Raw genomic sequence first — 15,191 nt, 5'->3', positions numbered from 1 at the left:
ATGTGTCTGTCCACCCCCCCCAAACGCACGTTTGATTGGCTGATGAATTGACCCACCGCCCCCTCCTCCAGCTACACAGATGCAGACGCACACGCACACTCAAACAACCCTATCGACAGAAATACAACATGCCGCCTCCACCACCCCCTTGAAAGAGGAGGGATATTAGAAGTTTTTTTCGGCCAGCACAAGCCGCTGAAAGTAATGTAAAAAGACGCCAATGTTTGTGCTACTAAAAGTCCAACCCGCATCAGACTTAGCATAGCATTAATCTGTGTGAACTTGATAACTTGCAAAACTACTGCAGCCTCCACAAGGAACAAAAATGTCAAGCTAGCCGTCCTTCATTCGGATTATTGTTTGCATTATGTACATTACAGTAATGCAATGCGGTGGCTTCAGAGTGTAAATTCCATGAATGGATCCACTTCAGAGGGACAATGACATATGAACATGAACTGACATGAAAAAAATCTGTGCAATGAAATCACACATCAGAATATCATGAGAGTACTTTAGTTCTAGTCTTGGGGTAGTTTCTGATGCCTCGGATGTAGATCGGTCCATGAATATCTAAAAAAAAAATTGTTCATATCTTTTTTTTCACTTCACTTTGATATAAGAATTCTTTAGTTTGTGTCTAGGGGTGCTCAGGTATCCCCCAAAAGTGGACCCAGTCTTGGATAGCTCCCCATTTTTTTAATGAAGAGACTTGCACTTCAAAATGTTTCTTTAATAGTATTTGAAAACAAAAGTTTGAATCGAACGTTGTACGTGAACCAATTCACATAAAAGTTAGTATAAGTCAATACAGATTTATTTTGCTTTGGTTGTTTCACCTATCAATTACCGGTGATTAGGTTCATATTTGTGAGAAATGTGGCCCTGACCCCCGTTCAATAATCTGTTTTGTCTTATTAATGTCCCGTCCCCAGCAAAAAGTTTACATGCAGGTTATGCTGTTATATCCTCCCTATCAATGTTGAGACCAAACCTACGCCCTTGGTAACAGCTGAATTAGGGACTGGTGTCCTTCATAAAATATCAGGTGGAAATTCTGAAGTAACACCTCTGGACATCAGCCAGGAAGTTTCAGCTCAAATGAATGAATGAATTAATTAATGACTTTATTGCCATTGTATAATTGAGTCTGTCTGTGAAGGTACAAAGCTGGGATGTGGCTCCAATCTTTGGAAGCAGGGCAAACTCGGCAGGGGTGCAGACACAAACTGAATATAAAAGACCACAGTAGACAATAGACAAAATAAAACAAAAACACAGTACAAGAAAATAATACAATAAAGCTATATAAAGTACCAGTATTATCTATTTTCAGCATACGTGGAGATTAAGGGGGTGCCGGGGTGGTTCCCCCCCGTGGCCGAAAATGTCATTGCATGTAATTGACTTTCGAGTATATGAATATAAAGTTAAGACTTTGGCGGTAATATGCTGTCTATAAAAGTTTTTAAGCAATAAAATAATCAACAACAATGAATGAAATTATTTCTATAATCTGTCAAAATTAATTTTCGAACAGATCATGTGACGAGCGCCTTACAGACGGTCATTTGCTTTGCTTAGCCAAAACTACCTGGGGACAGAAGAAACAAAATAGATATAGGTAATTTTTTTCAAACCTAATCTTTCAAAAGCGACAACAACTACTGACCGAGAACCAAGGACTGAGAATGTGGACCATGAAGTGCTGGAGAGCACCGCCAAAATAGTGAGCGAAGTTTCACTTTGTCCCACTAAAGACACTAATTGTACAACAGAGCCACACCCGGGAGTACCATATTCAATGGACGACGTCCTTGGGCAAAAGCATAACTATCCTAAGCACACTCATTTTCAATGAATGATTATAAATATTCCTGGAGTATTCTGTCAAAAAGGATGACGTCTCCTGTTTTGCCTGGCGCCATTTTCAAACTCACCACGGTGAGGATTCGTTTCGCAAGGATGCGAGTGACTCGAAAAGCTTGGCATTAAATTGGATATCTCCGCAAAAAATCTTTGCAAAAATCGGCATCTACTTCTCCACAGAAAAACGCACGCGCGCACACCCACATATGTAGCTCGGATTCCTGTATTTAAGGGGTCCCCAACCTTTTTTGCACCAAGGACCAGTGTGGTTTGGGTCTTTTTTTCACAGACCGGTGTTCTGTCAAATATTGCACCCTTATAAAATTTTGCTCCCAAAGCTTTTGTGGTGGTGAAAAAGCCCTTTTTTATATTCAGTTTGACTCTTTTCTACATGTCCGTCCATGATCAAACCTAAGTTAATATTCCTTTCTTTAAAGAAAGTATGTAGTGTTTACTTTGGAATCGCTGCATTCGCAGCCATTTTTAACATTACGCACATGAAAAATTTGTCAGAACACTGGCAATGTGCGGCAGAAAAATACAGCAAATATAAAATAACCTTTGTTTTTAGCCCCGCCGTGTTAAGTGCAGGGAAAATTCAATCCACCTGCCGAATAAGTGGGTGGCCTGAGCTTGTTTCGTTGAGACGAGATGGTCCCATCTAGGTGTGATGGGAGAGTGAGAGAAGCCCGCTTCACAAAGATACGATTTTGGAAATTGTACCATGGTTTTCAGTGCTCTCGTAGCGATGTCAGGATATTCCGGAATGACTTTAATCCAGAACCTCGGTAGAGTTGTTGTCTCAAATGTACAGTACGTTTAAATTCGCCGTCATTTGCAATCTCTACAAGCTGATCCTCCTGTTGCACAGACATTCTCGAATAACTCGGTTTATTAAAAAACGGGTCATGAATCCACTCATTCGCAGTTCGTGGGTCTTTAGTAATTGGGAAGTAGCGTAGGTTTTGTTTTATCTCATCTTCTGGCTCGTCAGGTGGCCTTTTCCCTGTAAAAAATCTGTCCAAAGACGTCTTTTTTTCAGTCATTCCAGTGTTGGGGCTAATTATTTCCGGGAACAAATGTGATGCGCCCGCCCTACGTCATACTTTATTATTGAGGACAAGTGCACATAGATATGGCGGAAAACACTCAGGTGACTTGAAGTTCCGCTGTGAGACCCCCTATTTGGCCAAATTTTAAAACTGTCCTATATGCATGTGTGATACATCATTGGAAAGCAAATTCTCAATTTTCTGGGGGAAGAAAAATGTTGAACTGGAGCACATTTTGAAATAAGATTTTTTTTTTAAACAGCAAAACCCTAACTGGAGGCTAGAGCACGCGAGAGCAGAATTAAAGACGCCACGATTTTAGCGAGATATTATCGCGTACTTACTTTTTCGATCCAAAGCCTCCATGTAGCATGTATAACCGAGTGTCAATACACAGCTGAGAATGGCCAGAGCCGCATTTGGGCATTTCATGGGTAAAACATGGTAATATAACAAGGGTCGCGATGCAGAAATCGCAGACATCAAGGAGTGGTCGAGATGTTCTTTTTTATATATTTACCCTTCAATTTTTTTTTTTCAATTTTTCTTTTTTTGGATTGATTATTTATCATCGAACAAATCGGGGAAAATGCGACACTAACAACAACAACAACAAAAATACAATTAAGCGATAGTTATGAGGAGGATATCCGCGACTTTTTTACAAACATCATTTTTTAAATTGTGACGTAATTTGTTTAAAAGTTTAAAATATGCAAGTGAATAATTTCTTAAAGTCGTTTTTTTTTTCTTCTTTAAACGAAATATTGGACAACGATTAATGATTCTAAGCTAAAAATGACAGACATTTCGAATCATAAATAGAATTACTTACCTTCTTTTTATGGCTGGGTTGAAACAAAAGCGGTTGCGTGACGTCTGTAAACGGAGGTTTCCAGGGTAACAGGGACAAATTAAAAATAGTTCGGGGCTTAATGGGCCAGGAATCTGCTATGGCAGCATATTGTTCTATCAAACACAACAATTCTTCTGGCTTCAAATTAGAGCAGGGCGGTAAACCGAAAATTTACCGGTACCGAAATTCTTTACGATGACGGACGTCATTTTGACCATGACGGTAAATTCAGTAATTTAATAAAACAAGAAAATATAGTCTTTTCATCCCGCTTTGACTCTGTGTTGTTCGGCTATGTTCATTCACCTTTAAGAAAGCAGACAGTGTGCTTACGTATGGAGTCACGTGGTTATCAGGAAGCCAAACAAACGAGCCCGGTAGGGTAACGCTAGCGGCTAACGCTACAAGCAAACGTGATGGAGTGTTGCTTAAGGGAGGTTCGCCAAACTTTCACCTGACATTAAATAGACTCTTGGCGGCACCCAGACGGGCTTTCACCTGCTGTCCTCCCTTGTTCTCACGATTTCCAAAGAGGATGCTTTCAATGCTTTCTACTGGTAGCCAAGCCACAGGCTAACGCTAGTGGCTAACGCTAGCAGTTAACGCTACAAATGAACGTGATGGAGTCTGATAGTGGCTCTAAATTTGTCGAAACAGCTGAACTTAATGAGCGGATTGGTCTCGGACTGTTAGGGTGCGCTGGGAAGTGGACCCCAAAGCAGACAAGGGTGGCTGTGGTGATTTTCAAAGGTTTATTTGAGCGCACGTCGCAGCACCGCACGTGCGCTTGGCGTGTAGCTGGCAGGTGTCGAAAGGAGATCAATCAGGCGTCGGTACAATTCTGGGAGCAGGCACGGGGAATCCTGGGACGGAACAAGAGGTCTGATTAGCCGGGTAAGAATTAATGTGGTAAATTCCTGAATGCTGGACTTCACTGACGGGATTACTGAAAGTTTGGTCTGGCGACGAGCGGCAACGACGAGCTGGCTTATAAAGGCGGCTGATTTCGATGGCTTGCAGCTGTCGGCGTCTTCGCCCGTCTGGTCTCCAGCCTGCAATCAAGGAGCCCTAACACGGACTGCATCTAGCAATTATGCTGCGTTCCAGAAAAGTGGGATGTCGGACTTTTCCGACCTCCGAGTAGGAAAATATCATTGGAACGCCACTCGAACTGGGAGGTCCCAAGTCGCGAAGTCGGAGAAAAAATAACTACCCCGACTTCCAAGTTGTTTCAATCTGACGTCACTGGACAAAATGGCGCTCATGAAAACGTATTGAATGATAACACAATAATGAAGTAAATCAAGTTTATTTGAGACGCCATGTATTTTTTTCTCATACAGTGAATTATCTTTGTTGTGCTATGTTTTTATATTGACGATCAGCAAAGGCTGTAACTAAAAAAAGGCAGTTTACAGTGTGGGCTATAACGCAGCCGTCGTTTTTCCTCTACTATTTGATCGCTTATAGGAAGGCAGGTTTGCTGGAGGTCAAAATGTCTTTGGATGGCCAAAATAAAAAACACATCGTCGCGATCAGCCATCTTTGTTGTTTACATTTGCTTGGAACGCTTTGAGGTCGGAACTGGTACCATCCGAGTGGGATAAATCCGACTTCCCACTTCTCTGGAATGCAGCATTAGTTTATCACGTTACTGTAATAATAATACATAATAATAATAATATTAATAATAATTTTAGAAAGATTATTGTGTATCTCTTGTCTGTGTGTGATTTCTCTGATAGCTTTTGTGATGGTAAAGCATTTAGCATAAAGTACAATCTAACAGTGAAAGTTATAATATAGCTGTTTAATGGCCCCAGCTATTTTTCTGTATGTGCTTAATTCTCTGTCATTAGATCAATGCAGCTTTAATGTGTGTGTGTATGTATTAAAAAATGCACTGGGAAAAAAAAAAACCTGAAACCTTGCGGTAAACACTTGTGTTGAGTAATTATGTCACAGCAGCCATTAACAATAAGTTGTCATTTTGAAGTGTACTGTTCAAGCTGTAAGTAATTTGTGTTACAATGACATGTTTGCTCAGGCATATTGATTTTGACAATGTACATTGTTCAAGCCATACAAGCTGTTTTAAATGTTCATACTTGAATTCTTATTGTTTACAATAAATTTTTGTATACTTAATGTTTAGACTGCATGTACAATTGTTAAATATATTAAATTGAAAGCTGGTAAATGAATGAACAAGAAACGGTTAATCTATTTCATGCATTGATTCAGATTTTCAAATTATATAACAGTCTGCTTGGGTGAATTTATCGTCATTTATTGTTATCGAGGTAAATCTGCTCAATTTATCGTGATACGAGCTTAATGCCATATTGCCCAGCCCTACTTCAAATACTGCAGTATAGAGGGTTGCAAGAGCAGAAACTGCTTTTTCAGTCTTGTCTGTGTTTTCCGCCATATACAAAACAAGATGTACTGCTAGCAGTCCAATCAATGGATTTCTATGACGACATTCTATCCTGTAGTATTATATCTAGAGTAGACAGGGATAGACCGGTACCGGTCCGCAGCTCTGCGGTTGGGGACCCATAGGCTAAACTACTAACCGAGCATATATCTTGAAAGTTAATTTTATTTCTGACACTGCGTTTTGGGGTCATCGGCATGTTTTGACCCCCCCACCCACAAAAGTCAAACTCCGCCAATGGTTTTTAGTGTTCTTGTGAAAGAAAAAAAAAAAAAAACAATAAAAATATTTGAGAAATAAATTACGATGCATGGTCAGAAACATGTTTTATAACTTGTATGTTATTTTAGTTTGCATTTACCCTTATTTTAAAACCACTTTTGGACACTAACTGTAAAAATAGTCTGTTAAAAAAAAGCAAAGGTAAAAAGACGACGTGATGCTACGCGGCAAATCCTGAGTGGCGCTCACGCAGATCACGCACGACGTTGGGAGTTCCCTACTTCCCTTCTCCTCGATTTAGCGATACCTTTCTCGCCGGCTTGTGGATGCTCGCTTTCCCGCCTGCAGGGCTTCATCTCCCGGGGCAGAGAAAGGAGCTGTGCGGGGCGGCGGCCTGCTTGCTCCCCGCCACACCTTCCAACTGAAGTCTGAAACCCGAACTCGGCACAACCACAGGTAAGAACTGCGACTTCACTGCATTTGTTCTGTGCGTTGGCTGAACAGGTGCACGTCGCGTTTGGCCGCATGTAAATGACATTTTAGGGGCAGCTGCATGCTTGAATGGAACAGAGCCGTACAAAGGCACCGCTTTGTCAGAGGACAGAAGGCGTTGACATTTTTAATGCGTCCACTATGCTGTGCATCCCGGCGTATTGGTGTCGATGGAACCAGTGGCATAGCATCTTTTTATTTCATGCATATTAGGCCCAATGTGTAGAAGCTATTAGCAGGTGCATATTTCATATCGCAGCATCGCTCCTCTTCTCAATCCTAATCGTCATTCGGAAAAGAATCTCTTATTATTTCCAATCGGACTTCAGACTTTAAAGCCGGAGATGATCATCTATTGAGCTCATTAAAGATGGTGTGTGTGTGTGTGTGTGTGTTTTGTCGCGGGTGTGGCAGAGGAGGCAGGCGTGGGCGCTTCAAAGACGTCAGGATGTCTGTGCTTTGCACGTTGTGTATTGTGTGAGAGTAATGTAGAAACTGGACAAGTGGTAGTCATGTAAAGCAAGCAACACGTTTATTGCAATACCGTCGATGGGCAAGGATGTACTGGCTGAGAAAATGGCTGGGGTGGCATAATATAATTGGTCAGATTTACAAAAGTATTAGCCAAATAAAGGAGCAAATCTGTAAATAAATTACAGCCAAACATTGACTACCACAACAACCACTCCCCCACAACTATATCACACTGTCTTTATGCGCATACTATTCGGAAAGGACGTTATTATGAGAATTTTACAGTTTTTCAGCTTACTTACTTAAAATTGTACCTATTTTTAATAGGTACAATTAATTTTAATTTAATTACATTTTTAATATATATATTTTTTATAATTATAATAATGACTGAATGAAAAATACACAACTATATAATATAATTAAAATAAAAACCTTCAAAAAGTATTTAAAAAATATATATAATAATTTAAAAGTCTTTTTTTCATTTGGATTCTGGATTTTACATTTCACACTATACATCCATGTAGTAGCTGGACCACTTGTCCTCATGAGGGTTACAGAGTTGCTGGAGCCTATATCTTAGCTGGCTATGAGTAGGAGGCAGGGTACACTCTGTGTCAGTTGGCAGCCAATCACAAGGCACAGATTGGAAAACAACCATTCATGCTCCTAGTCACATCTCTCGACAAGTTAGAGCCGGGGTTCTCAATTAGCGGACTGCGGAACACGACCAGACCATGGCACACCTCTCTGCAGACCCAGAGCAAGCCACACTTTTCAAAAAAAAAAAAAAAAAAGAAAAAAACAAACTAAATTTTTTAAACATATATTATTTGTATGAATCGCCGATCTATCGCTATGCGCTACTATTCTATCGCTAAATTCTGTTTCAGTTTTGGTCTTCCATGTTCCCACTTCTATTGTCATCTCTAAGACAACGATGCGCTGATTGGCTGAGAGAGTGTACATGGCTGCGCTGATTGGCTGAGAGAGCCTGCATACTCCTAGCTAGAGTGGACGGACCGCAGCAGTATGAAACACGGGTCGCATCCGGCACTTTGCAATCTGTTTGTTTACATGCCACCAGTAGAAGACCGAATCCAACAAAATGGCATGCTCATAGTTGACCAAGAGAAGAAAAGTGGACAACGAAAATCGTCGTTTCAATGACGAATGGACTGACAAATATGCGTCCATTCTACCAACTGCAATTACCAAACCTATGTGCTTAATATGTTTCAAGACAGTTGCTCTGATAAAAAGTGAAAATGTGAAACGCCATTATTTTAAAGAGCACAGCTCTTTTGAAAAGAAGTTTCCTCCTAAACCAGAATTGAGAAGGCAAGAAATTAATTAATTATTTTTTTTGCGTATTTTTATTTTAAGTCAAGAAAAGGTTTTGTTAATGTATTTTTGTTTAATCAGAATGGGCACTGTGTTTTTGTTTGGTCAAAAGAAAACCACCTTTACCACCTTCGACCTGCCTTGTACTTGACCGACATTAATAAATGGACCCAAGCTTGTATGGAAAAAAAAAAATTGTGGACCTTTAAGATTTGTATTTGAGGACCCCTAATTTAGAATATTAGACTGACCCAACATATGTGTTTTTTTGCGATGCTGGAGGAAACTGGAGTACCTGGTTTAAACATGCATATGCACAGGGAGAACATCTTAACTCCACAGAGGAAGGCCAGATGCAGATATACTACTCAGCCAGCCTTTGTGCCGCCCCTGTTTTAGACTAGTTTGATCTAAATTAAAACATTGCTTTCCCGTACATGTCCTCATTTTCTACTTTGATTTTGAAGCATCTCTCTGTCTAAATAGAGATTATTTCCAGCATAAAAAGTCTTTCTTGGTCTTTCCCGAATCTGTGAAGTCTTTTTTTTTTTTTTTTTTAAAATGAGATAATGACCTTTCCATGGACTCTACTTGTCGTTGGCACGGTGAAGGCAAACTGAAGTTACTGTCACCTCTGCTACAATCTCAAATCCTTTCTGGCCACAGAGAAGTTGTCTGAGTGTTTTTTGCACTTGTTCCACTTTGCTTGTAGCTTTGCTGTCCGATGAGAAAAACATATAGTTTGACAAATTCAAATACAGTTTTGCTAGCAAGAAGAACAGTGACACCAAAGTAAATATTTGTGTGTTATCTAACTTAGAAGGAGGCTGCACAGTGTGAAGGCAGAATCCCGTCTGCGTCACACTACAAGGTTAATCTAAGGTTTCATACAACCAGCAAAATGAAATATTTGTCCTTCTTTCTTTCTGTTTTTCGAATACCACACAAAAAATGTTTAGTTCATTCAAACTATTTTAACAAGATACGGAGACAACACAAGGAAATCTAAAATGAACACAAATAACTTTAATCAACAAAACAAACCTGTCTGGCCCTATGTTAAAAAGTAACTGTGCTGTGAATGGCTATGTTCACTACTGAATGCCACAATATTTGTTGAATCAATAAATCACTTTAAAGTGCCTGTGACACGAAAAAGCATGTTTATTTCATAATACACGCGGTATTTTATGCTCCTGAATGATATGGACCGCTTGGATGTGTGTGGAAGCGATCGCTATATTTATTTAGTTTTTTGAATCCCGCGCCAGGAAAATGAGTGACTTCCGGCTTCGGTCTTGCATTGAGGAGGAGGGCGCTGTGACGTGTACGGTAGAAGACGTCCTCTTCACGCTACAGTGTACTGTTGTGTATGAGGACGAAGGATTCAGCTGATTTTGCGGATTAATACGTTTATTTTTCGCATCACACCAGCCAAACGGCTGCAGAAAAATCATTCTGTATGAGGGAGAGGCGTATGCGCCTTTTTGGAGTTTCAAAAGGTTCCCATTCACCGTGGATATTTACTGTGGGACCATTGGACTTACGAGGAAGTGAGTAAACATCTTGTTTTGTATTATGTCAAATACGAATACAGCGATTACAAAGTAAACACTACAAACTTCCTTTAAATGAAGGACTACTTACGTTTGATCATTGATAGGCATGTAAAAAGCTCTCCTAATGCATTAGCAGCAGCACGTTAGCTGCGTTAGCTCCAGCCACCCTCCTCCGGGGAACGAACTGTAAATTGCTCTCCACCGGGCGGTTTGCCGATCCGCTAAGACATTGACATTCGACAACCGGGTCGTCATGTGAAATAATCCAGGATAGCTATGTGTGATTTTCCGCTTTGAAGACTTTGAAACATCACTCGGTTCGGGTTAGCATGTCGGCTAGCTGTCACTCCTTCTGGTTTGTTTACATTCTCCGAAGCCGGGGAAGGGAAATGACATATGTCCGATTTAGGTGTCATAAAATATCGTTCGGGAGGTGCGACAGTAAAGGTGAAGTCGACAGTTTTGACCATTATGTAGTAATTTTGCCATGTCGTCTTGAATAAATGGATTTTTATTATTTCATATTCCATTTAGCACAAGATTGTTATTTGTCTTGACCATGCCATTTATTTAGCAATTGGGGAAAATACATGGATAAAAAGAATAACCTGTAAAAATATGGAAGTAAAGAGACAGAAACAAATACATTTTGCTGCTCTCTTCGTCGCGTTTTCCTCATTGTGAATAGTTCCCCCTCGACGGGCTGACTGGTCCTTCTCAAGCCATTTATATAGCTATTGGGGAAAAATACTTGCATAAAAAGAATATCCTGTAAAAATATTGGAGTAGAGAGACTGAAACAATGACATTTTGCGGCTCTCTTCGTCGCGTTTTCCTCGTTCTGAACAATTCCCCCTCAATGGGCTGAATAGTAAAACCGATGAGCCCAGTCTACCGCTGACGTCATCCACCTGTTGGGGACGCTAAAGCCCTATAATGGTAGGCGTGGCTAACCGGCAGATTAAAAGACTAATTTCTCGTCATCTGCGCTTTGCTAAATTGTTGTATATAGTCAAATCGTCTCAAAATATGATTCTAATTCACATAATAATGCCATTTAAGACTTTTTTTCTGGTGTCATATGCTCTTTAAGACAACATGCCAGCCATAGTGAAGTAGGTAACAAGAGCTCAAGAACAAATACAATAATGCCACGATCCAAAGAAATTCAAGAAAAAAAATAAAGAAAAAAAATGATTGAAATGTATGTCTGGAAAACATTAGAAAGTAATTTCCAGATCTGTGGTGTTCCAAAGAACCACTGAGTGAGTGAGTAGATAAGCTGCATTTGAGCCTTCATAAAGATTAGTTTTTTGTATCCAAAAGCAACAAACAAATCCATCCACAATATTTTTGTGTTTCGGTGTGCACATTGCCATCTAATTTCAACATTATTTTAATAATCTACAGATTCCTACATGTGTTAAAACACACTGATGATTGCCTGTATATTAGGCTTGCACAATATATCATTTGAACATCGCCTTCACGATGTGCGGATGGGCAATAGTCCCATCGCAAGACGTACGATTTATTTTATTTTATTTTTTTTTTAAATGCGCGAAGATTTTTTTTTTTTTTTTGAAAACTTGTTTTGCTTCATAAAAGATGTCTTTATTGTTGTTGTGCAATGGTTTTACAAGGCACTCCTGGATCTCTTTTATATATATAATATTCATCATTAACAGATGAACCCTCTTAAACGGTAGTACATGAATACAATGTGATTATGGTGAGACAACCAAAGTCTTCCCATACAGAGCTATTAAGTCATCTAGTGAAACTTCTTCTACTTTTAATATCGCAATGTATCAAAAAGTCACAATGTCAGTTTTTTCCCATATTGTTCAACCTTGATGTATATGCCCTGTGACAAGTTACTTTTGTGTACCATGCACTGTATAATTACATAAAATAAAATCAAAATTGCAAAATTAAAAAAACTAAAATCAATAAAGTGGCCATAAAACCATTGCATCGCAATTAAAAAAAAAAACACTCAGCATTTACCCTGATCTTTTTTTGTGCTTCTTTGTGGAACTGAAACTGATAGCCTTCTCCCTTCCCATGTTTCTCTGAAATTGACACAAATGTCAAAAAGACATTTTTGATTCATATACTAGACACTGAATAAACTATACTTTAACATCCACGTTAGTAAGAGGATGAGTACATCTAACAAAATCCTATAATTGCTGCTCAGTTCACGGGACAAGGCTTCATAAAGTTACAAAGGTTTTACACCTCTTTAAAAGTAAACCACTATGAATATATTCCATATATCAATCTAGGAAAGATCCAATTTAGTGATGTTTCATAGAAGGAACCTTTAAAAAAAAATCTATGGCTGCTGATTGGATGATTCGTTTTCTTGTCTCACTCGCGAAAACATAGTTTCTTGTACAAAAAAAAAAAAAAAACGAACAAACTTTTAGTGATGCTCTTTTGTCCTCTTTTAATCAGGAAATGACGTGCAAATGAAGACAGAACTTCAGTAATTGAACTATCTGAAAGAACTGCTTGGCAATCCAACATTGTATTAACCAGATAGTTGCTTCCTCATCTGCATTTCCCGCCTCTTTTCCCGATTGGCTCGATCATCAGATGGCCAGGGAAGTAGTTGGAAAGTTGAGGTTCCAAGCCGAGTTAATTTGGGCAAGTCCTATAAACACAGCATTAGGAATAATGTTATTCCATTTTATTTAAAGAAGAAGCAGCTTTTGGACAGCAAGGGAGTTTTTGTGCAAGGACTCTGTTTCTCTATTCTGAACGTTTTGTATCAGCGCCTCTTGATTTGTTTGAATATACTTTAAAAGTTAACAGTGCCTATTATTTTCATCGTGTGCATGCTGTAGATTTTCTTATGGGCTGCAGTCATGCCAAAGGCAGCACTGTCTCAGACTCTGTTTTCGTCTAGGCCGAGCTCAGAAGGGAGCAAATTAGATCCACAGTCCATCCATCTGTCCACTCATGCATCACTGAGCCTCATTCTCTAATCATCTCCTCCCTCTAAATCTTTCTGTTGTGCATTTTAGTAACGAGAATCTCATAGTATGTTTCTCAAGAAAGGGTTCAACTTTTTGTTTTTTGAAACGAAAACATTATTTAATTGCCAGACTTTTTAACAGGCTATTGCCAAGTTATTTGCCTGGATGACTTACTTACAATCATGAAATGAAGATCATATTCTGACAGGAAAAAATGCACATTACCTCAGACTCCTCACTTTAAACAGTTATCCACCAGGTGTAGACGTAGACAAGCAATCAATTTCACAATTCAGCTAGGGTCCGTCTGTTCTTTGAGAACCATGCCAAAGGTAATGGTTAGGTCACACACAGCTGTGCACGTCATTGATCATGCACACTTGTCAAGTATTTTCCCCTTGAGTCATATTGAGATTCGTCCTTTGATTGATTCATAACAGTGTATTGATGTGGAGCCAAGTGATGTAGTCGCAGCCGACCAGAAGATGAACAAATGGAATAGAAGTGACAGCACCTTTTAAATGGTGGTTCAAAATGACACCCGCTAATATAATGCCACTTTTTTCCTACATGGATACACTCCCGAATGACCTACTGAATGACATTAAATATCCTGGTGTATCTGTCTTCTTGAACATTATGAATGTTTGGTAATCTTCCTGTTTTCCCTGGATGGCACCGACTCATAGGGGACTATTTTCGTAGATTGTGTCCACGAAGTCTACTGTAGAACCAGACATGATAATATTTTTGTGACAGTATAGGACACACCACATCTGTTTTGGAATTTGGTTAAGAATATAGCTTTAGCGGTGCAGAGATGGTGTGTCTTGGTGGACAAGCCCAGTGACAATTATGTGGAAGATAGGTGGGGCACTTTTGCTATGCCGCTAAAGGGGTCTAAATTTGGTGCAAGATACACCACTGGTCTTGAGCCCCAAGCAGACACTACTGAGAATCCTTGTGTATTCTACTCAGATGCACCATTATAATGATGGTATTTTTAGGTCAAGTAAATGTATATATTTTTTCTGTGTCTCAGCATCATGACTGACAAACATGTAAAACCCATTTCTCACCCTCTTCTACCTATACTGCCTATATCTCCAACACTTTAATTTTCTCTTTTCTTCGGAAGCTGTCACTGTGGTTCACCTACCGAGTGTGTCAACAGGCAAATTAGTGCGTAGAGGATTTTCTCTCACGTTTGGTTCTCGTAATTCATCTTATTTTGATATGCTTGGCAGAAGATGTTAGCCTGGAGTTTCCAATGCATCTGTAAAGTTAAAAAAATAGACACCTAATATCTGTTTTGTGGTTATTATCATAAGAGTCAACACTTTGGCTAAAGCAAAAAATGCAACATAGGGTTTGACAAAACCCCTGCTATATATTGAAGAAATGCACTTTTCGAGTTGGGCCGTGTAAAGAGGATGCTGTCTTGAATTGTGTGTGTGACTATCACAATTGTGAAGAACATTGATTAAATTGATCATATGTTCATGGATGAAACATGTATGGTTTGATAGGAAAAAATAAATTTGAACTAAACATGCAATACAGATTCATTTTGGGGCACAAATAATTAACATTTTGGGGGCGATAGAATAGAATTAAGAATAGAATTTGATCTCATGTGTTGTGCTACAGTCCCTTCATTCTCTTTGCAGTTTTTTTTTATACAGTCATTTTCCCAAACAGTTTCTGTTGAGTGTTTTTCAGATTAATTAACAGACCTCCTCTATCCTCTTCCCAATCCCAGATACTGCAGGTCCTCTTCCCAGCAGCTCCTTGTAGTCCCATATTCTAGGCTAAAAGAAAATGGTGATCGCGCATTCTCTGTAGATGCATCCAATCTCTGAAATGCTCTACCTCGTTTTATTTTATATTAAA

The 15,191-nt window shown here is 39.3% G+C and overlaps 1 protein-coding gene across 4 annotated transcripts in view; it reads left to right on the top strand.

Moving 5' to 3' along the window:
* The first annotated feature begins 6,693 nt into the window (after positions 1-6,693).
* Positions 6,694-15,191, top strand: part of si:dkey-178k16.1 (protein 4.1) — an 89,630-nt gene continuing 81,132 nt past the window's right edge. For 3 of the 4 annotated variants that reach the window (XM_057823169.1, XM_057823161.1, XM_057823153.1), the window contains exon 1: positions 6,694-6,895. The gene's annotated coding sequence lies outside the window, so the exon portion shown is untranslated. The remainder of the gene's footprint in view (positions 6,896-15,191) is intronic. The other variant, XM_057823177.1, reaches the window with a different exon arrangement.

This window comes from Corythoichthys intestinalis, chromosome 2 (assembly GCF_030265065.1).
Source record: "Corythoichthys intestinalis isolate RoL2023-P3 chromosome 2, ASM3026506v1, whole genome shotgun sequence".
Lineage (NCBI taxonomy): Eukaryota > Metazoa > Chordata > Actinopteri > Syngnathiformes > Syngnathidae > Corythoichthys > Corythoichthys intestinalis.
This window is presented reverse-complemented; position numbering and strand designations above follow the sequence as displayed.